Raw genomic sequence first — 24,820 nt, 5'->3', positions numbered from 1 at the left:
AAAAAGCTGCCTCCTGAGAGGACTGCTGATCTGCCTGGATCAACTTTGGATTGGACCTGGAGGAAGCAATGATATGAAAAAACAGATAGAACAGTACCTGGAGATTGCAGCATCATGTTGCGGTGACTGTTCTTGCAAGCAGTCACCTTCCAGTCAAGACTAATGCTGTACCTGTGGAACAAAAAGCAAAATATAGAACAAATATGCTTACATGTTCCCATGTCATGAGAAGAAAACTGTTTTCTCAAGAGCACAGAGTATCACTCAGCTCCATCCTCTAATGACTTCTGAGAGTTCAAAGTTCATCTGATAGGAAACATTCATTATTAAAAGCAGGATAAACTGAGATTACATCCAGTACTAAAACTTGTATTTGTTTTGTCAGAAGATACACCACTACCCAGTTTCACAAAAAATGAACTTTATTCACCTCATTGTTGTATGGGATAGGGTCAATAGGGTTTACAACCTACTGTTGTATAACAAAGAACTGTTATCATATTGGTGTACCACTTGTTTTCCCTGCAAAGTACAGATGTTTTACACCATAAAGGCTGTTAACTCTACCTTGTATCAGCTTCTGAGATCCTTGAGACTCTAACCCTAAATGTCACTAACTAGCAGTTCTTCTTGAGAAAGGTTTGCTGCTAAATTACTTTTATTGAAAAAATATGGCAAGTGACACACATTCATGGTAATATAATACATCACCCTCCCCATCATAATTCAGCAGGGTCAATTACCATTTTTGACATAAAACATGCATCTTATCATCACTACAATCTTGAAATGTATGCTAACTCATGGGAACACACTAAATCATTTCTTAAAGAAATAATACAGCATATTGTTTGTAAGGTATAAACCTTTTAATAGAATTATAATCTAGTCCGTCTGTATTTCAGCACAATGTTTGTGTTACTCTATAATCCTGGAGTGTGACATTCTGTGTCATGTATTAAATATTTACTTTTGACTTATTGGGCTCTCAATCTAATATAAAACACCTTTTGGGTCCACTTATCCTCTCATATAAACTAATATTATTTGCTAGGGAAAAGCATTCCATATTCCCAGGGGCATATTAACAGCTGCCTGGCTTAAATCCAAAATCAAAATGAACAACAAATAAAAAAAATTCTTTTCAATGACTATTTTATTTCTGAGGGGTCTAGTATCACAGGAGGCATTATGAAGTATGGCAAATGATTTTCTTGAGTTACACACAAAATCTCAGCCACATGACTCACTATTCTTTATGTTATACAGGACAGTGACTACATCCTTCATTTGACACCTCAATCACTAATTTGTCCAGACCATCTCTACATCAGGAAACTTTAATTCCAAACTATTTGCAAGGAATAATCTGGCCCAAAATCAGTATTTGAAAAAAAATACAACAAATAATGGAGAAACCTTTACAAATTAAGACAAACTTCATAATTTTTCCCACCTTTCAGGCATGGCATATAGCCTTAGACTGCATCTGCAGACGTCGGGAAGGAGAGCATGTTTCCGTGAATACCAGAGTGCTTGTTTTAATGTGACTATGGCACCAGCTGAACACACTCACATGCACATTAGTGAATGACTTGCAGAATCAATTCCTTGGTCCTGCCAAGCACTTAAAAATACATGACTAATGACTTTTAACCTAGCATCGGAATGAACCTGAAACTTCAATGAACACTGATTAGATGACAAAGTTATGGTGGGCTGTCTTTTACAAGCATTTTCATCCATGTCTTGTTCTGCCTTTTTGGCAAAATGTTGTAGTCAAACAAAATTTATGAAAAGTACACAAAGTAATGACCCTCTCAAGGTCATTCTCTTGCTTCTGGTAGCCTGCCACACCTTACTATATAGCTTTCTTCAGCTTCTACCTAAAGTATTTTAACAGGAAGTGTTTCCCAGGAGCCATTAGTGTTGTATAGTCAAAATTTCACATTAACTGCAAATATTTTCTCCTTATAACTGCTCCTTTTAATTTCTTTCCATTAAGATTCTTCATTTGCAAACTGTTTTCCTTATAAAAACTAAGCATTACACCAATTAATTTCTTGGCTTTATGTGTGCTGTGCCTATGGACACATCATGTTATGTTCTAGCTCTAATGCTTGTCATGCAAGTTGTAGCTTTACACAACACTTTAGCCTTTATTTTATCGTGTCCTGTTGGGCTTACTGTATAGTGGAAAAAAAGACCTCCCTTCCAACAACCCACAGAAATAAAAACCTGTCTAAATGAAAACAGAAATCAGTATGTTACTTTACTGCAGTCACAAGGAATATGAGCAGCTATGACCAGATCCTAACACAAAATAGTCTTTAACAAGCATCAGTCTATCTGTACACGAGATCACAGTTGCCTAATTACTAGGTGAAGATATTTTTGAAATGTTGTGGATGGAAGGAGTCACTGAGCTCCCTTGCCACCATAACTGAAAAATGATACCTGGGAAATGGCAATTTTCCAAGAAGGCAGGGAGCTGCAGACCTTGTGCAGCTCCCTGAACTGTAGAGAAAGGATAAGGTAAAGAAAGATCCATGAACAAGCTTTGAAATAGGTATTCTGTAAATCAAATTACCTAAAGCATTTCTGGTTAAAAAAAAAAAAGTAAAAACCCCCTAGGATTCATATCAGCATGGAGCAAGGAAGACAACAAACATGCAAGGAAGTGACAAACCTCAGAGCCACATGGGGACCCATGTCAGTGGGAATCCTCTGGGGCTTGGAAGACTGAGGAGGAAAACCAAAAGTAATACCAACTCTGCTTTGGGAGATCAAGATAGCTCCAAGACCTGCCCATGTGGGAAAAGCTTGAGTGCTTCATACACACAGATAGTCTGACATATGTTTTTTTATATATAACATATGGTCTGTGTGTGGACTGTAATTAAAGGGAACCACTCTTATGAATCAATATATGATCTCACATAAGTTCAATATGTAAAACATATGCTATTTAGGCATATATAGCACTTGCATATAGCTTACATTTATGATGCATCATGGGCAAGGATAACAGGAGACGTTTGGACGACTGTGGATGCAGAGGGAAGGAATTTTCAAGGTGGAAGAAGACAATGTTCTAAAAGAGTGTATAATAGTGGGAATGATGGAAAAGACACAAAGAAAAATCAGAGAAATTACTTAGAGACAGTAAAACCACAGTGTGAGAGGAGGAGGAGGAGTAAAAGGGGTACTTCTGTTTTTTAGCTTGGAGTGCAAAAAGCCTATAGTGAGAAAAATGCATCTTATAGAACAATTTCTATGACAGATGGGACAGAAGCAAAAAGAAAATACAAAATAAAAGAGTATAGGAAAAATAAATAAAAAACCACTATCAGGAAAAAAATAAAAGTAACAGAAGAATGAAAGAAAAATTAATGTTAAAAACAGGGAAGTAAAAGAAAATCAAATGCTAAAAAAACCTCACACTAAAAAAGAAATGGGGAGTACAAAAAAAGAAACAAAAAGCAGTTGATTATTTTATTGATAGCAATTAAATACATTAATACAGCTTGAAAAATAAAGTATCATTTTCTGTGTATTAACAAAGTAATATTAGACATTTTTTCCTCAGCCTTTGTCACATCATGCCTCCTCCGGATGTTGAGATTATACATCATTAGGATCCATTCCGATGAAAGGCACTATGTAAATTTAAACTTATTAGCATAGTAATTGTGACATTTTCACAAATGCATCATGATTCACTCTAATTTATTTGTTATTTGAAATAATTTGCCAACTAATTTCTATAATTCTTGGTCTGCAGCTCATCCATAGTTCATTGTGAAGAACTGAAATTCATAACCCAAGCTATTTTGGTTAAAGAAATAATCACATGGTGAATTTTTTGTTTCCTGATTGGAGGACTGTGACTCTCAGAATATTCATTTTTCTCCATATATCTCCTTGATTACCAATTTAAAATCTGTTTGTAGCTAACAGTCTGTATTTTTCCTATAAAACCCTGTGCTCTAGAAAGAAATCTTGCAGAAAACTTGTTTGTAAGAGTGGATATGGATGGAAAGTGAATAAAATAGTTATATCTACAAAGTCATTAAAATTCATTTAAAATTGCAAATGAATGTTCACAGTATGTTTCTTCTAGCATTTGCCAGCTCTGGAAATAATCATGGCCTAAATTACACCCAGGAACATGTGTGTACACCATATTTAAGACAGATTTAAAATTCTCACTAATTTATGTGTGAAAAATGGAGTTGATAACACTTCTAATTAGCTTGGTTTACAAAAGAGCAACATACTATTGTTCTTCTAACGACAATAACCTGATAGGCCCTAATATATCAGCAGCAAGTGTAGTTGTATCTGTATTTGTGAGTCTTTTTCTAAAATGTAGATTTTTTTGGATTAATTCAATGTTTGATACAAGTAAGACATGACTCATTAAACCTGAATTCACAATAAACACCAAGAAATTTCTTTATTCTTAAGGAAAGATTGTGTCAAACTCTGGGATGAAAGCACTGCTCATGATTTCATCTCACTTAGAAATATTGTGTGCATTTACATTTGTATTGAAGAATTGTCTTTCCATCAGAAAGATTTTAATTTGAATCTATAATCAATGTCTAGTTTCTATAATGGCTAATTTCTGTTTCACATGGCACTTTGCCACATCAGCTTGTGTTTCACCTATAAAGAGAGAGATGAATCATAGCCAGGATACAGCAAGATGCTTCCAGATGCAGACTTAACTGGAATTTTTTAATTACATCCATGTACTCAGTTATTAGTCCTGTATATCACATGTCAATTTTTTGGTCCCCATAGCCATGGCCCATCGTCATTCAAAGACACAGTTTCTTTTATGACACTTTCTGCCAATGAGTGAAGTTTTTGTGAGGCAGAGAGTTTTTGTATAGTCAAAGACATGAGATACCCAAATTTTGCTGAGAATTTGAAATTAAACTGAAGCTGTCAAGAGCCATTTGCTTATGCAAGCAAAATATCCACACTAGTTGTAAGTTTGTTGTCATGTGTGTCCCCCCAAACTACAGAATAAAGTGGCAGGTCTACACACAAGCAGAAACACATGATGTTCATAGGTAGACTACAAATTTGCACCAAGAATAACAAAGGTTAATTTCTAATTCTATTATTTCATTTTATGTCAACTTGATGCTTGCAAAAATGACAGAATAATTGTCTATGGGAATTAGTTCCTGTGTTCATCAGCTGTAAATTTAGAGTAGCAGTAAGAGGAGTTTCCAACATTTTCCCTGAAAAATGCCTCAAATCCTCATTTTGAAGATCAATAAAAAAATCATTCATCCACTTTTATGTTTCTGTGTTAGATTCCTAACAAGTGGTAACTGTCATGATTTTATGTAGGTAACACACTGTGGGCTTGGATACACAGCCGGTCAATCCAGATGTGTAAGATAATGTTTAGATTAGTGAGCAGATGTTCTAGACAGCTATACTTTAAAAGTGCAGGGAATTTCAGTATTGCCTGCATATTCTGTGGTGCATATAAATATTCTTCTATTGTTTCCTTCACATTTAGGAATTACATTCCATTGAAGCAGGTAAATTTGTGCAAAATACACTATACACTAGATGTTTGATAACGAAATTATTAAAATAAGAAAGGGTTAAAGCAGTGAATGCAATTAGATTGTCTAAATCAGTGTTATAATTTCTCACTGAAAATGGATACAGTAATGGATACATTTTAAATGACAATTGTCAGTGATGAAAGAAGGATCAGGCACTGAGGTATACGAAAAATAATTTTTTTTCTGCTAAAAATGTGTTCTGTTTTTAGCTCTAATTATACACTTCTAGGAGAATAAATTGAGCAGTTTGACATACTTAGAGGTTCTCCACAGAACATCAATAAATGTCAATAAACTTCAGCAAATTTTCAAGAAAATCAAGCTGTGTTTTGGGCAAACTTGATTCAAGTTATGGAAACCATTCAGATTGTACAGTTTAAAATTATTCTTGTCACTAAATATAACAAAAATACTGTTGCCAGTCTGATTCCATTTTAAGAACCTAGTACTCTTCAATTTAACATGAAAGCAAAACTCTGTGGGTGAAACAAAACCAGAAACAAAATTATTGACGTGAAGTCAATCTGTTGAATCTCATAGAGTCCTATCAGTATCTCTGTGAAATCAAACATGATATTCAGAAACAAGGGGAAGAAGAAACAGTACAGTTGCAGTTTACTACTATAAAAGCTTTCCTTATTGTTTTCCTTTCAAAGCTATCACTCATTCTAAGATTTAATTGGCTAGCTATAAAAGTTGCTGAACATCTATTATAGAACTCAACATGGTACTTAAGCATATATATTTAGACCTTCGCATCTGTTCCCAAGCCCCCACACACTCTTCGATGCAAAGAGAATTTACAATCCGGTGGAAAACCTTGAGTCTCAGATCATAAGACTAATTCAAAACACATTCCAAATAGACAAAGAGTGGGCACAGCTAGAATCTAAATACACCCAAAAAAGCACAAGAAAAATATGTGGGCAACTTCCCCTTATGGTGGACAATACTATTTGTAAAGACTGTGCTTACTATATAGTAAATTACGTATTAAAATACAAATTAAACTAACCAGGTTTTATGTAGAAGAAACTATCAAATACAATGTGAAGAAGGTGCCACCTTACAAAGGGAGCATTGAAGTACAGAACAGGGTTACTGCTCCTCTTTGAATGAGCAGTATACACTCTTGTGTGCAACATAAATTTATTGAATGGCAGTGTAAAACATAGTGCATTTATTAAAGAAATAGACGATAATGTTTCCTCTCTAAAAGAAAAAAGCATCACATCACCGATTATCTTGTTTAACTGGGGCAGAAAAGGCAACTTACATAATTCTCCTAACAAATCAGTAGTGAATCTTTTTTTTTTCTACTGTATCGCCTGAAATATTTTTCTTTGCCACTAGGGCAAGGAAAGGCTTTTGAAAGATAAATATCGTAGCTTGCTCCTGTCATTTTTTTCAACCACAGTGTTCCTGAGACTCTCTGACCATAGACATTTAAAAATCAGAGGTGATAGTTTGTATTGTGAGTCTCGGTAGCAATTCAGGTATCATCTCAGCCACACCACAATGGGCAGTCCAGCATATAGATCGGTATTTTTGGAAGACACTTTTGGCACCAAATTACAGGACTGAGAGTGTTTATGGAAGAGGGCTTCCATGGATCGATGCCGTGTGTGTCCCTACTGGGTCCCTTGTGGATCACCTAGGCAGCACTCTTGTAGCACCCACACGTGCACATGATCTCACCTTCGCAGGTGGTCACGAACAGCCGCTCACACCCACAGTCCATGCACAAACCGGAGATAAAGAGGCGAGAGGGGTTCCCTGCATGCAATTCCAAGGCATTTAATGGCAACACACCCAAGGGAACAGAGACAAGAAGAACCGCCAAACCAAAACCCGGGCCTGTTTTGTCCCAAAAACTCCCAAAGGAGGGCAGAGCATCCAAATCCAATTGTCTGAGGGCTAGGGAGCAGAGGCAAGGTTGAATGGCACCACAGGGGCCAATGGGAAAAGGGATGGGAGGGGGAGAGGGCCAGTGACCAGCAGGATCTAGACAAAGGGAGAACCTTCTAGCACAGTGTTGTAAGGAGAGGTGACCACTTTTAAGGCAACTTGGGGGGTGTAAAGTGGACTTAGCCACTGCAACAAGTGTTAGCTACTTGAATGAGCTGCTTGGCTGAACATTGCTAAGTGCTCTTTAATAAGTACTCTCTTTATTCTTCTCATGTGGAAGGCTAGGTTACAAAGCTGGTGAGCTTTGTAGGTGGAAGCAGGCAATTAAAGTCTTTTTCAAACATGTAAGCCCCTTCAGGAAGGAATTTTGTTTCTTGAATTTTATTTTAGTTGCTTTGAACTTTAACTTTGGTGTTAAATTGTTTTCTTCTGTTTTTATTGGTGTAATTTCTATGCAGACCTCCCACACACGTCTAATACAATATACTTCATGTTGCACTGTGTTTTTCTGTTTTTTCAGGCAAAATTTTCATTCAGGCTTGAGGTTTTTTCTAGGCTCCAGTGCTCCTGAAAAGTCAGCTAACTGCACTAAGAGCAAAACTGCTTCCACTTGGAGGTAGTAAGCATGCACCATCCTCTCTTGGGCTCACTCCTGCATCTCCCAAACTGACCTGCAACATGTCCAGGAGGGAACTATTTATTGGCAGATCTTCCCAAACACAGGCAATTTGGTCACTGCCTTTGATCCCAGCACAAATCTACCAGGACTGAGAAAAATATGCAGACATATTTCAGCTGATCAACACTCAGCCCAGGTGTACAATTCTACCACTCACATTTAGGTAGCTGCCATGAAGATACGTGCATCTGAGCTAGTCACCCTGGGTTCTGTTTGTAATTGAGGGGGGTGAAGTCACTCTGAGATGCATCAGATCTACCATCAAGTGTTAACATTAGAAAAAGTTAAACCTTATGCTGGAAATGCCTAAGAGGCATAAAAGAGAAAGATGTTAGAGCAGGATGGAAGAACTATTGGGAAAGTTTTTCTGGCAGATGGAGACTTTTCAACTGTCAGCATGTGAGAAAATGGGAAGCTGGCAACAAAGGAAGGAAATGTAAAAGGAAAGAAGGAAATTACTATTCTAAAGAGGCTAGTTGAAATATGTGAAGGCATGCACTACACTGAAATTCCTGGACTCCTAAATGACCCAAAATATTTAAGTATGTTAAGAAATCTGATGTTTTTCCCTGGATTGAATAGCTGTTTTTCTTTCTGGATTTTTCTTTTAACTAACTAAAATGCAGTTGGCTCTGCAAAGCTTGTAGGTTTGACTGTTTTCACCATCAAGTGTCAAAGAAGCAATGAGCTGTAAGCCAGAGCTGTGACAGGGTGAATCTTCAGGGAAGTTTTCCTGGGGACCTTTAAATATCAGCTAGTCTTGAAGAGCTGAAGCTCTAAATTCCCATTTCTATCATCTGGAAAGTCTTTTTACCTAAACAGCATGCAAAAGAGGCCACGAAAAGTACTGATCCTGGAATGTCCTTGGAAGATAAAGGCCCACGAACCCAAAACAGAATGTGCAGACCCAGTGCCTAAAACTGCCAAGTATTCAGCTGAAGTGCTTGGCCAGAATTTACTTTGCAGAGTGTTTGATCTCATGCCAAAGTAACTCTCAATCTCCTACAAGTGCTCTGTTGCAAATCTAAGATTGTATAACAGGATTTAGATTATGGCAGTAGAGTATTTAAGAAATAAAACCTGATCTAATAAGCAAAAATTCCCAATTCACTAACAGTATCACTGTGTCTTAAAACATTTGTTCTAGTTTTAATAGGCTTCCAACACAGTGACCCATACAGACAGTAAGAGAGAATTTTGCTGAGTCAAACAAAGTATTAAACCATCTATGGGAAAAAATGGTTAAAGGAAAGGAAATTAAGAAATGTTTTTGCACCTCAAGGTGCAAGTCTGGAAACATCAGCATATTAAAATCTGGAATTAGCAATTTTCCTGGGAAATAAGAGAAATTTCATTGTTTTAATAATCTGAATTGCACAATATGCTGTAGGTTATAATCTTAACATGGCCGAAAAATGGACAAAATGGTGTTGTGTCATTATTGTCTAATTTACATGACACTAGAAGTCAGATGCTTGGTCAATGAGAATTTGCATAGGTCCATTGAATTCAACGGACCCTTGTTGATCTACAGGCAAAGAAGGAAAAGAAGTGCACTCCTATGTACAGCAACTGGAGATTTATTAATTATGGAACAAGTGTTTACATCTCCATTTGAATGGAATACCATCCTATTTCTTTTGCAGCTCTTGAGCTCTTCAGTTTAAAGATATTCGAAGCTGGCTTTAATTCAGTTCTGAAGGTCTAACAATTTTTTTCAGAGCCTCTAATTCAGTTCTTGCATTTTCACTCTATAATGAATTGGAACATGTGCTCTTGACACAACATAACTACATGATTACGTATGTAAAGAAGTACTCAGGATCTTAACTCTTCTGTCAAAATATACAAAATGCAAGTGCTAGGTTAAGAGCATATGTGAATGCCATCACAGAAGCTGATCACACATTTTCCTTTCAACACCTCTTTTCATCTGTATTTAGCATTTAGCAATAGTAACATACATTAAATGATTTGGAGCCTTTGCAGGTGTAATTAAGTGAATAAACACAAAAAGAATGGAGAACATTTACCTCTCTAGCAACAACATAATATTTATCTTTCAGATATTGAGCAAATGAATATTTGATCAGTACACTTGATTTTTTTTCTACTGCTGTGAGGGCATCAAGCAGCCACAAAAAACAATCTTAGTCAAAATCTTAGCTAATGTGTAGTTTTCACAAACTGAGACAAAAACTGTTTAATTGAACAACAAATTTCAGAGAAATTTAGCAAAAAGTTTTATTTAAAAAAATAATTGAGATTTAGACAGGGAAAAAGAAAGTATGTGTGTTAAAGAACTGTGGTTCCACGAATATCCCTATAGAAAGTTTAAGGGCTTAAATTAACTATGATCTTATAGAAAAAGGAGAAAGGTGGAATATAAAAGTCCAGAGCTGCATTTAACACCAAAAAAAATTGCTTAAAAGACAAGGAAGTAACCCTTATATAATTCAGCAAACCTTAATACTTAATTTTAAACCCCCAAAAATATTAGTTCTTAGCACTTCCTTATCTGAAAATATTAATTTCAACTGTAAATAGTCATCAGCTCATCATTAAGGCTGAAAGTTTTTTAATTATTTCTCAACAAAATCAAAGATTAGTCACATTCCCCTCCCATTTGGCAGACCTGTCCTCTACTGGGCCTTTGGCTAGAAGCAGCTTCTCCAAAGCCTGTGGTTTTGCTTGGTTCCCTGGCTCTGAGCTATCTGATCTTCCAAAGCCTATCCTAATGAAAAGCAAAACAAGCACATGCCCATACAGTGCAAAGGCTGAGCTGATTAATGCTTGTAAGGGCTTGCAAACATTAAATGTTAACATTCAGGAAACATTAAATGTTTACATTCGGGAAAACACATTCAGAACTATCTGGGCCTTGGAAGCCAAAAGGCCCTCTGGCCTCCAGCTTGCTTGGGTGTTTGTGATAACATTTCTGAGGTCAAATTTTGCAAGGCTGCCCATGCAAACTTGCGACACTTATAGCACAATTGGCACAAACAACTGTGGATCACCTTGAAAACAAGTAATTTATGGTTACAGGAGAAGAGATGAGAAAAAGAGATGCAATACCTCCATTGCTGATTGACATTATCACATTCGTATTCCTTTACTCTAACTATACAATATATTTTCCAGTTGGATTTGCTTGATTCATTGGAGGCCAATACAATTATTTTTGACTTTTAACCACTCCAGAGCAAGGGAAATATATTTCAACACTTTTTTATTTTTTTTCCCAAGAGTATCACCACCTTACAGAACTTTCTGTACATAAATCCTTCTCCATATGATCATGATTTTTGTCAAGAGCCTCTTAAAATGCAAAGCAGTAAAATTTGCTTTAATTTGACACTGAAATTATCTTGACAGTTTTCTTTCTAAAAAGAGGATATATTTCTTAGCCTTGTTTTCAGAAAAGAAAGGACTTAAACTCACAGATATAAAATAATTATTATTGTTCATATTTCAAAATTTACATCAATTTCACCAGTAGAAAGACTGCAGCATATATCTCCATATGATACATATCAGTCATGCTTCTCAAAGCAGATCTAGAAAGTGCTTGTATAATATAATGGTGGCAGCAGAATTTGGGTTAAGGCAACATCTGTGGCTATGATTAATTAGACCCAGGCACCAAACTGATTCCACAATGATTGTCTGTGGCATTTATCACACGGCTAGTATGGGAAATGGGAAAATTTGTACAGGGTTGGAACAGTACATGACTCAGATGCTGATTGTCTAGAAACTAGCTCCTCCTTTTTATCCCATTTGTCAATTCAACCACAACTAGAAGGCAGATCTGAAAATAAATAAGGGTAAATGGGGGACCCAGGGACTGACAGATCCAGCTTTTGGTAACTGAACATCATTGCTGCTTGCATGATTTGGCCTCATATTTCTTTGAAGATATTGTTCCTCATGGTTTCTCTGTATAGACTGTCCTGTTGAAAGCAAAGACAAGAGTTATACTGTGGGATTTAGGAGTGCTCTGTTGTGGTTGAAAGAGGGTGAATATCAGCCCTCTTCTTCTTACCACAAACCCAGGATTCCACATAAGGACATCTGAGTCCAAGCAGGAAGGAAGTTGTGGTACATTTTAGTGTATCTATAATGAGATAAGGGGGGGACCAGAGCTTCATTACTACATAGAATATCTATCACACAATATAAACACACCTGACATGTGACTTTGCAAATGTATGAAATTAATCAGCTAAGCAGAATAAAGGAATCTTAAAAGTGTCAAACCAGCACTGTGCTCAAAATTCTGAACTCCCACTTTCCAAATTTGTTCCCTCATGACATATACCTATACTTGCACTCGTCATCCATTAAAACACAGCTTTATTAGTCATGCTGGACAGGCACACAGCAGATCATGAAATTTCAGTTGTGCTGGAATTAATTGCTTGTGGTTGTTCAAGGTGATAAAAGTGGGCTATCTTCTCTCCCTCTCACACATAGTTTCTTGCTCAAACACATTAAAAAACCAGAGAGCTGGCACTTTGAGGAAAGCATCCACATTTTACTATTTTAAATATCAGTGGGATATCATGACTGAAAAAAGGAGATGACCTGAAAAGTTCAGAATATTTCTCAGTCCTTCAAAGTTAAGGTATTACATTTCAAAAACCTGATACAATTCCTTTAAAGGGCAGAAGTCAGAAACTTGAAAGCTGCTCATCCATGCTAAGTGCCTACTTTCCAACTGAATCAGTCTTTTTCCAGGACATTCTTCGAGTTGGAGGTCTGTTTCTGAACTATATATAGAGATCACATCCCACTGCAATATTTGGTGTCACATGTGGAAACCAGCTGAAACAGCTGTCTCATATTTTGAAGCCAGGCTATTAATTGTTAAGTACCCATTCATCCCATTCACAAACCTGTATCTACAGAGCTTTATAATATAAGCAAAAATAAATATTCTATGAAACATCTTGGCATGGAGCAGTATTTCCAAAGACCATATTCTGCAAAACCTTAAGCATGCCTGCACAGGGAAATTGCCCATTACAACTACAGTAGAATAAGCTCTCCCTGTAAGCTCTACCAGAACAGCTATTCAATGAATACTTCACTCCAGAATAAAAGTGATTTAATATCAAAATAATTATTCCACTGAGATTTACTTTGCCATTGGTAAGCTGAACAATTTCCTGTTTCCAATTTTTCTGTTCCAACAGGAATACCTACCTGAAGGTTTTAATCGTGTACTAAAAATAGAAAAAAAGTCAAATGTTGTTTGTGCTTTCATTATACTTCTGTTAAAATGAACATTATTTATTTGTTCAAATATGGTCCAATTTATGTGAAATTATTTATTATTTCTACACTGATAGAGATCTTGCAATTCAGCAATCAGTTACTGCACATCTTTAGCAAATATTTCAGAATAATTTGTTGGAAGGATTTTGTTCACAACATTGCTACATTTTCTAATAAAGCAGAACTACCTTCAATGAAATTACTTCCTATGCATATATAAATAGAGATTTTATACATAGAACTGGAAAGTCTTTTGGTACAGTCATGCTCCATTCAGATATGATAATGTTTTCCTTTTGCTTTAAAGACTTTATTTGCTAGAGACCATGTATTGGAATTCACTAGATAACAGTCTTATATTTAAAAAAGGTTTTGTGTTATTTTTAATAACACAAATATTTTTAAAGGACAAACAAGTGTGACTAAATATTTCTTTCACACACTTATGCCAAAAATGCTAAAATTCAAAGGGAGTTTGAATTCCACTCACATTAGAATTTTGCTCTTACTTTTCCCCTTCTCCATCATGGTCTTCTCATCCCCTTCTAGGATATGACAGGTTAATTGAGGACTGTTGACTTTCCATTTTATTTTCTGTTTATTTTCAGCTTCATATCAGATGCTTATTGTAGATCAAACATTTATGATGGAACTTAATCTTTTGAGTCATGTAAATATCTATGATTGAGATTTTTCATATACATATAATATGAAGTAATTTATGCAGCATAAGTTTAAACAACTGAAGAGCTTTTGTCTTCCACCACTTCCTCTATGGCATATATGAGATACGCTCACACACTGGGGATGAGACCCATGCTGAACCAACAGTCGCCTCAAGCAGTGACTTGAGGTCAAATTGACAAGAGAAGAGGAAAAAAATTCTCAGGAAAGTCCAGTCTCCATAGAGTTCATTCCTCAGCTGCTTGTTTGAAAAGTGAACAAGGAGAAAGTTTGATTAGCTGATGTATGTGCAGATCCTTCAAATGCAGCAAGGAAATGATCTTAAAAAGCTTTGTGATACCCTTATACCTGAACATCCCCAGAAACTTTGGTTTAATTAAATTAAAAACATTTAATCAGCCTAAAGACTTATCTTTTTCATATAGAAAATATTTGAGGGAAAAACCCTAATCCCAAAAAACGTGTAGATGATCGGGCAAAAAAGAGAATGAGAAATTGCATAATTATTTCAGAAAATGATATAAAATGTGGAATAAAAAATATGGAATTAGTATAAATTCCATATTTCATTTAAAGAAGTTTGTCTACACTTGTGTCCTTGAGCAGCACCCAAAAAGAAATACAAAAGACCACACCCATGGTATTATGAAGTCTAATCTCCTTTTGAAGATCATAACCCTCTTTTAAATCTGGGAAGTTGATACTTGTCTTCAATAAATGAGGAACTAGAGTCATTCTTAAACAACTGCCAGAGGATTCCTTTTCACCCTGGAGGAGACACATAAGGTACTGGCCATCTTGCTTCTTCTGGAGCTTGAACCACATCTGATCTAGTGGGAACCACTTATCACCATGTTATTAGCCATTCTCCTCTGCAAACCCAGCCAAGGTACCAAGCTCCAAGGGTTAAACTCAGAAAAGCAGTAAGTATTGTGCTATCATCGAGAGTGATAAAATCATCATATAGTTATAAAATGAATATTTTTGCTATTGATGTTACAGCTATTTTCGCAAGATGAAATGCATTTTGATTCTTGAAGCTCAATTTGTGTGTGTGTCTGTGTAAGATCTAAATATTTATTAGACCACTGTCATTGGAGAATGACTCTGCACCTTCTATCAGCACTCAGGTAGGAGTACAGAAACTAAGCTTCCATGCTTTAAGCTAGAGCTGTAATATATTAGTGAAGCAGATTCTGAGCGTATCTTTTGTAAGATGAAAAATCGGATACCAAAAGTATGATAAGAAAGGGAATTATTGTGTGAACTTTGACATGGGAAAACAATAAAACAGGTATCTACTAACTCCTTGCTGCTAAAATTGTGGAAGTCATTCTGATGCCTTTCAACAGAAACTTGAGTATGAATGCAGTTTTAAGCACCTATGAAAAGGTGGGAGGGGTGATGCGGGGGTGTTGAATAGCACTAGCATTTAAATGTCAACCCTGGCTGCCTGAAGAGGTATTTATGTGCCTACATTCTCCTTGTTAATCTAGGTCTTTAATGTTTAATGTGGATGTTACTGATTGCTGGAGTGAGATGAATAATTCACAATTAGCAATGTATTCATCCAGCCTAGCTCTTTTCTGCTTGCAGAATGTGCAAGAGTAAATCTAGATTTTCCTGAATTTATTTGCTTTATTCCTTTAGAAGGATTGCAAACAGCCTCTGTCAGAGATTTGTCCATCACAATAGAATTCTGAGCTTCATAAATTAAACTGTAAGAGTTCAGATTATTCGGTGCATTTTTCTGATCTCTGATCATGGTTTCTAATATGTTTTGAACCTCTTGGGGAGTTTCAGTAGATAAAGAAGATTAAGAAGTTTTAGAACACTTTAATTCTTATCCTCTTTCGTCACATAGCTTTTCAGGAATTCATAGCCACCAATATTAGTTTTCTATTGAATACCTTTCCTGAAAACTGAGTTAAAGTTACTTTTTCTTTCACTCTGTTGGGAAGTCTTTGCATAGAAGACATATGAACTTGAGTAAGGGCAGGGGGGGAATGACAGAAGCCTCATAGATCAGCCTCAGTTGCCATATTTGTTACAAACATCTTCATTCTCTTGGACTGCAAATATTTGCAGTCAGTGCATGGCATTGCTACCTCCCAGTCTGTAGAAGTCACCCATTCTCAGTGGGGCAGCTGGATGCCACTGTTGTCCATCTCTCTGAGTGATGTGTATCTCTGAAGGTGCTCTTTTATCTTGAGACATCTAACCTGCACTGCAACAGGCAGCATTAATCCAGTTAGATTACAATAAATCCCTAAGAACACAAAAACTATTTTTGAATCAGTTTTGCACCCAGGTGTACTGCTTCTCTGTTTCCTCTGTACAGTAATAAATGTCACCTATTGTGTAGAATGGTGCAAATAAAGCCTGTTTGCTCAAGCCTTTGTTGAAAGTAAGTGCAAAAGGAATAGGAAATGGATGTAGAACTCAATCAAAAATGCACAGAAGATATTTTAGAGTATTTGTCTAGCTCTTAATGATTAAACAACCAAGATGTCAAGCAGTTGCCATGCAGAATACATTCACTGTTTGTTTGGCAGTTTAAGGCACCTAATGTACTCCAGTGTAAAATGCTGATGTTTTATTAACATATCAAGATTTTTAGTGTGTCTTTAATTAAACATTAAAAACAATTCTCCAGGATAAATGTTTTGATAAAACTCCAGTATTTGTCACTGCTTTCCAACCATGTGCCCTATCCACTAAATCTCTACAGAACCAACTGCACTGTAGCAATGGGAATACTCTAAATGTCCATCTTGGTTTTAGAATAACAATATTTTGCTTCACTTTCTTCTCTGGACAGTCTCAGCTCTTCTTTCTCTGGAAGTGGAGAGGTTCATACTGTCTGGGGTTTCAAACAGGCAGCCTATTTACAATCAGAAATCAGGTGCTTACTTGTTCATCAGATCTTGGCCTAACCTGGCTGGATTCAATGGGGAAATGTCACAGCAGAAAGAGCAGACTCTCCTCTAGAAATGCCCACAAGGATCCTCTTCACTCCATGAAGTGAACAGAGACCTTGAAAATATAAGAGAACACTTCTTATACACATATTTTGCATTTATTATAGCAGCAGATTTTGACATTATGCCCCTGGGAAATAAGACAGAGGTCAGTAACATGTAATAAGGGATCCAAAAAATATAGCAACTTAATTGCTGCCACAAGCAGCTGCAATTGAATGAATATTAAAACATCTTTTGATGTTAAATCTCTAACAGCATTGACATTTCACATACTATCGAGCTTGGACAATCATAATATCAGACTCAAGTGTCTGTTTCTGGTTAGCTTTCATTTCATAAATTTACATGTAATTCCTTGTGTTTCAATGTAGTACTTCAGATTTCTTCCAACGTGAAAGAATATTTAAAAGCCCCTAAAACACCTTTCCATATAATAAATAAATAAATAAATAAATACGTAGATATATAAATTATAGCTCATGGGTATTTCTGCAAAATTTAGTGGATGGGAGAACAAAAGTTTCATTAGTAGAGTTCTTTAACTTAGATCCTCTCATAACTTGAGCGTAAGGGTAATACTTGTAGGACACAGGTGATACACAAACCTTTGGTGTGGATTTTGATTCAGGAGAACCTAACTTACACTCTTCCTGGCAACATCACTGCACTGACAATGGATCACAAGAGAGCACATACAAGGGAATATCCAAGTCAATAGGAGTCCTTTACATTTCTGTTTCTAGAAATACTAACACGTGGTGCTTATTCAAATAGGCTATATTCCAGTATATTTCACAGCATAATATAACTAAGAGACATTCATGCCTTTGAGCACATAACATTTGAAAAACTGCAGTTGCTACAATAGGCAACTAATCAAACGCATGGAAAAATCTTTCCATGAAAATTTCAGAAGAATGAAGTTTTCCCACTCCTGTGGCAAAATAATACAAAGAGAGGATGTTTTAAAGGACTGTTCTTGTCATAAAACCCCGTATTCATAAGATCTAGGCTGGTCCCTGTGGGATGAATAAAAAATACAGTGCTAGAGTTACAGTAACTCCCCCACTTGAAAAAGAGACTCTGATAACAGACTCCACTGACCTTTCTTTCATTGGCAAAAGCTTCTTGAAATCCAAAGGCTTTTGAAAGTTCTTGCAAGTCTTTTCATCAAAGATCAAAGAATTATTAAGGCTGGAAAAGACCCTTAAGATCACTGAGTCCAACCTTTAGTCAGGCAGTCATGTCCACTAAACCATGTCCTTAAGTGCCACATCTACACATTTTTTGAACACTACCAGGAATGGTGATTTCACCACTTCCCTGGGGAACCTGTCCCAATGCCTGACCACTGTTTCAGTGAAGACATCTTTCCTAATGTCCAATCTAAACCTCCCCTGGTGCAACTTCAAACTCTTTCCTCTTGTTCTATTGCTTGTCACTTGTGAAAAGAGGCCGACCCCCCGCTGGGCTACAGTCTCCTTTCAGGCAGTAGAGAGCAATAAGGTCTCTCCTGATCTTCCTCTTCTCCATGATAAACACCCCCAGCTCCCTCAGATATTCCTCATGACTTGTGCTCCAGACACTTCACCAGCTTCATTGTCCTTCTCTAGACATATGGCACCACAATATCTTTCTTGTAGATCTACTGTAGCTCCACAAAACATTATTGCTATAAGACTCAGAATCTTATATTTCTGCTGTCTTCTTAAAAGACAGGCTTTCAGTTGCAATGTTCATTGCTGCTAGGTAATATGTGCCCATAATTTTATATTTCCTGCCAATAACACTTCAAGTGATGGGTCACAGTTGTACAACTCCTAATTTTAAAAAAGCATGACAACTCTAGTAAATCAAGATGAAATTTCTACCAGTTCAATTTACTCAACAGCCATGGGTGAATCTAGTGACCTTGGGATTTTGTCTGCTTTGAATGGTTGAAATCAGGTATGTGGCTCAATGATGAGATTTTTTTCAGAAGAGAAAGTGAAAATAATCACTTTTTCTCAGCATCTTTCTCTAATCTTGGCCTGGAGGTGCCATTAATGAGAGTCAGATGACTGTGCATTTCACTCTGCTTGTTTTTGTCATCAGCTTTCCTGATTTACTCAAGTCTCTCATTAAACATGAAGTCAGTAAGCATTCTAGAGACCTACATATGTGCTCATTTGTTATCTGAAAATGTACTTGTTTGTTTTCTTTTAATGTAGAAGTTCTGGGGCAGGGTAGCCCTGTACTCAAGGATTGCATAGACAGAGCCTGCCTGCATGACCTCAGCCCTATGCATTTACACTACAGATTTATATTCCTGTGCTCAGCATTAAAAAATAACCTGGTAGCTCCACCTCTCTCACAATTTAGACAGTTCCCATCCAGCTCTACTCATTTTAATGGTGCTTATATTCAGCTGGCACTGGTGAACAAACCTACAAGGGAATTCTGGACAAGCATTGAATGGAAAATTTAAGTTTCTGAGGGACTGATCTGCCTAACAACTGAGACTTCGAGGTACGAGCTTAGACAAAGAAAATGCAAGGTGATTAAGATCTCTAGATACCCAAGGTTGCCTTCTAAAGGAAGGTCACATGGGCACTTGAAAGTGCCCACTATAAAGATTATATTTAATATCTTTGCCTTGCTACTGAGCATTCAGGAGCCAGTCCTGTGACTATGAACTCTGACAAAAATAATTTCATTCCACCATACCCACTGGCTCTAGTGGCATCACTGTTTGATTAATCTTTCGGCCCAAGAGCAGGAAATTGCCAGATCAGTCCAAAATGGTGGCAGGAATAAGAAATATTTGTAACAAAAAGTGATTATTAGAACAAGGGGCATAAGATCAGAATCTCTTCTTATTGCTTCATAAGTAGTAACTTATGCTTTTAGGCCATTTGAATATTTTCTAGGAAGATTGACATATAAAATCTGAATATTTCTTGCCCTTTCAGAAAAATATGTAGTTTCAAGCAACAGTTAGATTTTCTCAGCTGTTTTAGTGGTTGTGTTCATCCACAAAATAATCTGATTGTGCTATAAGAGTTGAATAGTACATAATATATAACAAGCTAATCGCATCTCATATAATCTCTATTTTATGATTACTAAATGTATTTCTTTTCTCATAAATAAAAATAGACAACTAAAAAAATTAGACTAAACTGCATTTCCTATTAAGTAGATGCATGTGGATTTTATTTGCGCTGTTCTTCATTATCCAGAAATCAATTAAATTAAATTAAAAGTCCTCTGTATAAGGAATAGAATCAAAAAAATTCCAATACTTTCACACATATGGACAAAACTTGATTTTTATGATATTTCCTGAAAAACCTCTTTTTTTTAGAAGAGCTAGCATTTGAACATTAACATTCATCATCCTTATTCAAGAATGTATGGGGAATTATAAAAGAGAGTTGGGTTGTGAGCTGTAAAACCTGCCTGCAGAGGCACATGGCAGCACAGAGGAGCACATGGTGGCACACAGAGGCTTGTCTCCACCTGACCCTGGGCGGAGCAGGTATCACATGGCAGACCCCCATGGAGAGGAGCCTGCCCAGTGCTGACGGACGGGTGAACAGCGAGTGACCACCCCATAGAAGGACATTGAGGAAGTGTGTTGCTGATGTAGCAACACGGGATAGGTCATGCCATAGAAGGAAATGCTTAGTAAGTGTAAATGCTAAGTGTACAAAACCAACTCACTCCTTTGAATTGAGATTCCCTGCCAATCTGGATCCGAGATTCAATTGCCCACAGATCTGGACCTGTATATCACAAAAGAATCAGAATTCTTATTCTTAGTGGGTTTTCCCACCTAAATAATAATACCTTAATACCAGTATTAATGTTAAGGGACTGAAAATAGATATGAATGGCCAATTACCAAGAGGTCTCCAGGACTAGCTAAACTAGTCATAAGCCCAAGGAACTGCTGTAGAAGTGGCTTTTTCCCAGAGGCTTATGAAGATAAAGAAGATCACATTTAATTACTGCATAAATAGGATACCATCTCATATTTCTCAGCATATGTTCTCACAGAAGATAAAGGTTACTTTTGTGTTAATTTCCAAACTTGTTTTTATACATAAATTATCATTGGATGGAATTAATTTGTCACTTTCTTTCAAGAGAAAAGATCTTCAAAGTACCACATAGAGCAGGTAGAGTTTATTTAAGCTGAAATGTAGAATTTCTCCAACAGTCTTCCTAGGAAACTTCCTTAATCTGTGCCCAGTTCAGAATGCAGAAACATGGGGAGGATCCTGGCGAAGATGGAGATGGAGAATGAAGGGTAAGCAGGTACAGATTTACTGTGCATGAGGTGGGGGTTACTTTCTTTGCCACAGATAAAGTGTATTGAGTGGATAATACTTTTGTCATATTCATCAGAGGTCCCTATTGCCACCATGAGCTGGCAGCCTCCCAAGTGTAATTGTTGAGACACAGGAAAGACAGAGTTATGCAGATGTTGAGCAATTGTCAATAAAGATCAGGGGAGCTGTAGAGGGAAAAATCCCAGTAGCCTAGCACAGTATCTCCATAACACAAGACTAATTTTAACCTAGGAAGTTAAACATTGCCAGAGAAGACAAACAGTACAGAAACACAAAATGAGGTCAGGAGATTAAAATAACAGTGCCAAACACAAGTGCATGAAAGCCAGGACTTCAATGAATAGCTTGCTTCTGATTTTTTTTTATAGTACAAGCTTCAGAGCAGCAAGTACCTTTGAGTTGAGTTTATCCTTTGGGCTACTATATCCTTTTTATTTTTATGATCAGCTGAAATACAAGCAGTAATACTCACCATTTTCTTCTCACAGTATTTGTGGGAGACTCGCTTTTGTGGGCACAAACTGCTACTATCATATTCACCCTACTTGTCCCCCAGAGCTACAGCGTGAGCAGGCAGACAGACACACTCTCCTAATCTCTGAGACATCTCTGGTACCTTGTGTCTGCTGAGGAAAGGCAGGGGCATCACATAGAAAGGCAGTGCATGTATCAAGCTGGCCTACTCACTTGCATTGCTTCAGGTCAGGAGTCATGTGCTGCTCTGGCTTATTCAGGTGGAAACGGCTAATAAAGAAGGGCCCTGTACTACCCAAAAACAAAGGAGGCAAAACAGAGGGATAGAGGGAATGGAGTCACCAGCTCAGCATTGACAGAGTTTATACAGACCAACGCTTAAGGATATAAAAGCATAGGGAAGGAGGTGTCCAGTTGTGGGTAGGCATTGTCGGATGGGTTGCAGGTAATTAATACTGGGAATAAGAAGGTAAATTTGAAATGTCATTCAGCCAAGAAATGTGATTTCTGGTATTCTTCTTCACACATCTTCAGTCTGTCCTTCACAGAAGGGAAAGCGCTGCAGGGGAATCCCTGTAATATTCCTAGAGGGTCTCGCAGATGGCAGTTTACTTGGCATTCCTCCTTCATACAGGAAAGAGAAAAAAACCAGAAACCATTATTAGTGTTGGGTATTCATATACTAATATATCAAGGACTGTTAATACTCACAGGCACCTTCACTGCTTAAAAGGGATTTTAAAAAAACTAGCAATATAGTCTCTACAGTATGTTTCCATAGGATACTATTCCTTCAATCTAATACTTTCAATTTCCCTCCCTCAAACAATCCACTTCTTCAAATGTACTTCAAAATTAGCTGGTTGTTATGCAGTGGTAAATTAATTGTCATACTGCTACCAATTTTAACCAAACAACTAGTGTGGTCCAAAGGAGAACCCATCCTATCACTTGTACCAAGGCTGAAGAATAGAGTTCTGCATTTAACAAACAAACAGAAACTCTACCTAGTCTGCTTTTTCCTCAAATCAAGACCTGTTTTAGTGGAATTTATTTTAACTGTATTTCATTACTGAATGTCATAAAAAAAGTAATAAAAAGATCCATATTCGTTTCCCTTGAAGTGATGTGAAAACACATCTTATTGTGTTTATAATCTTTTTAGGTTATAACTTTATGATCAAACAGCTGTTGAAACAGTGAATTTTATCTTCATAATCTTATCTAGTGATCTCTCTTAAAAATTGATAATATCTTTTGTCATATTAATAATCTACAAATAGCTACACAATATAGATGTACTATTAAAACAAAAGGACAGTGCTGGCACAAGGACAAATGAAAATAAGCTGATTATGAATAAATTTAGGCTGGAAATCAGAAGAAGGTTTTTAACCATCTGGGGACTGTGGTTCAAAAATAGCCTTCCAAAAAAAAAGGAAAGAAAAAAAATGGAACAAACCTGTAGTGAGGGTTGAAGGCATATGCTCTTTGGTGTTCTTGCTCAGTTTGGGAGAGTCTTTGAATTAACTAGTTTTTCAAAATTTTTTCTCCACATTTATTCTGTCCTTGACACTGTAATAAAGAACAACACCCTTTAATGTCTATTTTAACACTTTCAGAAGACTTTTGAGTTTTGAATATTTTGCCATGAAAAACTGGAGATCTCTTCCAAAAACCCCACAACATGTTCTTGGGAACTCCACATAAGGGAAATTATATTGTCACGCTTGAGATAGATTTGTTCTTAGGGCTTTGCTCTTCACTACCTGTTCTAGATCACTGCCAGCATTTCACGTGTGTTTTCATACCAATGAAAGCTCCTCTATTTATAAGAGGGAATTTTTTTCTAGAGTAGAAGATGAAGTTCATGTCTTTGAATTTTCTCATTCTCTCCTCTGTGGGCTGCTCTAGCCAAAGACACAAAGACATTGACATAGAACATTGTAGTTATTCCCGTAGAATTTGCTAGCTATTTCAAATATGCAAATTCTTTCTGCATGTAAGTCTTTCCTTCAGCATATTGTTTCCCCATGTCAGCCTGTACCCACAAAACACTTGAATTTCTTACATGTTCCTGTTTGCCCTAATAACAGAAAAAGCCTGTACTCATGCTACTTGTCAGATCATTGACATTTCTCCTCACTTCACTTGCTTTTTTTTTTAATTCTACCTTTTCTTTTCTGTATTTTTCCTTGTTTAGTTGTGCTCTATGTCTCCTTCAAGGACCACAACATGTTTTCCTGCTTGTTTTTCAGCAAAAGTGTCAGGTCTCTGAATGCATTTCCTATTTACCTTCTATTCCTGCACCAAAAGTTATTTAATTTTTAATGAGAAAGTCTTTGAACAAGACTTTTTATCATTATGAAAAATGACTGTATTGTTTTCTCTTCTTATTCAGTCAGAACTTTTTGGAATACATGTTTCTAGAAAATTTATTAACTTTTTCTGACTCTAAGTCTGCCTGCCTGTGCCCACCAGTGCAGAATCAGAAAAATCAAACAGCTCACACTTTCACAAGACAACTGATTGTGAGAGGCTCTAATTCCCTCTTTTAGGAGAGACTTCAGACCTCCTGAAGATTTACTAACACTCTTGCTGGCCAAGTGCTATGTTAAAGCTCCTTTGAAGCCACTCAGCTCAGTGTTCTCTGGGAAGGCTTGAAAATACTGTAAGCACTTGGAGTTTGTATTTTCCCGTCATGTCTCTCTTTACTCAAGACTTACCACAACCTCCTCCTGTACAGGCTCACATGTGTGTAGGTACAAGTTCTCAGGAAAACTCTACAGGCAATATCTGTAACTGAAGCTTTTTCACCTTGTTCATTTTGAGCAAGGAATTATTTCAGGAATAATGAGATACTGTGAACAAGAGTTT

At 36.7% G+C, this 24,820-nt stretch overlaps 1 long non-coding RNA gene across 1 annotated transcript; it reads right to left on the bottom strand.

The window, feature by feature from the left end:
* Nucleotides 1–11,610: 11,610 nt before the first annotated feature.
* LOC108447407 lies at nucleotides 11,611–23,417 on the bottom strand. The gene is made up of 3 exons (XR_001862955.1): nucleotides 23,406–23,417; nucleotides 20,838–22,567; nucleotides 11,611–17,184 (listed from the first exon to the last, which is right to left on the bottom strand). It is a non-coding gene; the product is annotated as an uncharacterized LOC108447407 (long non-coding RNA).
* Between the last annotated feature and the right edge of the window lie 1,403 nt (nucleotides 23,418–24,820).

Source organism: Corvus brachyrhynchos, unplaced genomic scaffold (assembly GCF_000691975.1).
Source record: "Corvus brachyrhynchos isolate BGI_N302 unplaced genomic scaffold, ASM69197v1 scaffold6, whole genome shotgun sequence".
NCBI classification, from domain to species: Eukaryota; Metazoa; Chordata; class Aves; order Passeriformes; family Corvidae; genus Corvus; species Corvus brachyrhynchos.
This window is presented reverse-complemented; position numbering and strand designations above follow the sequence as displayed.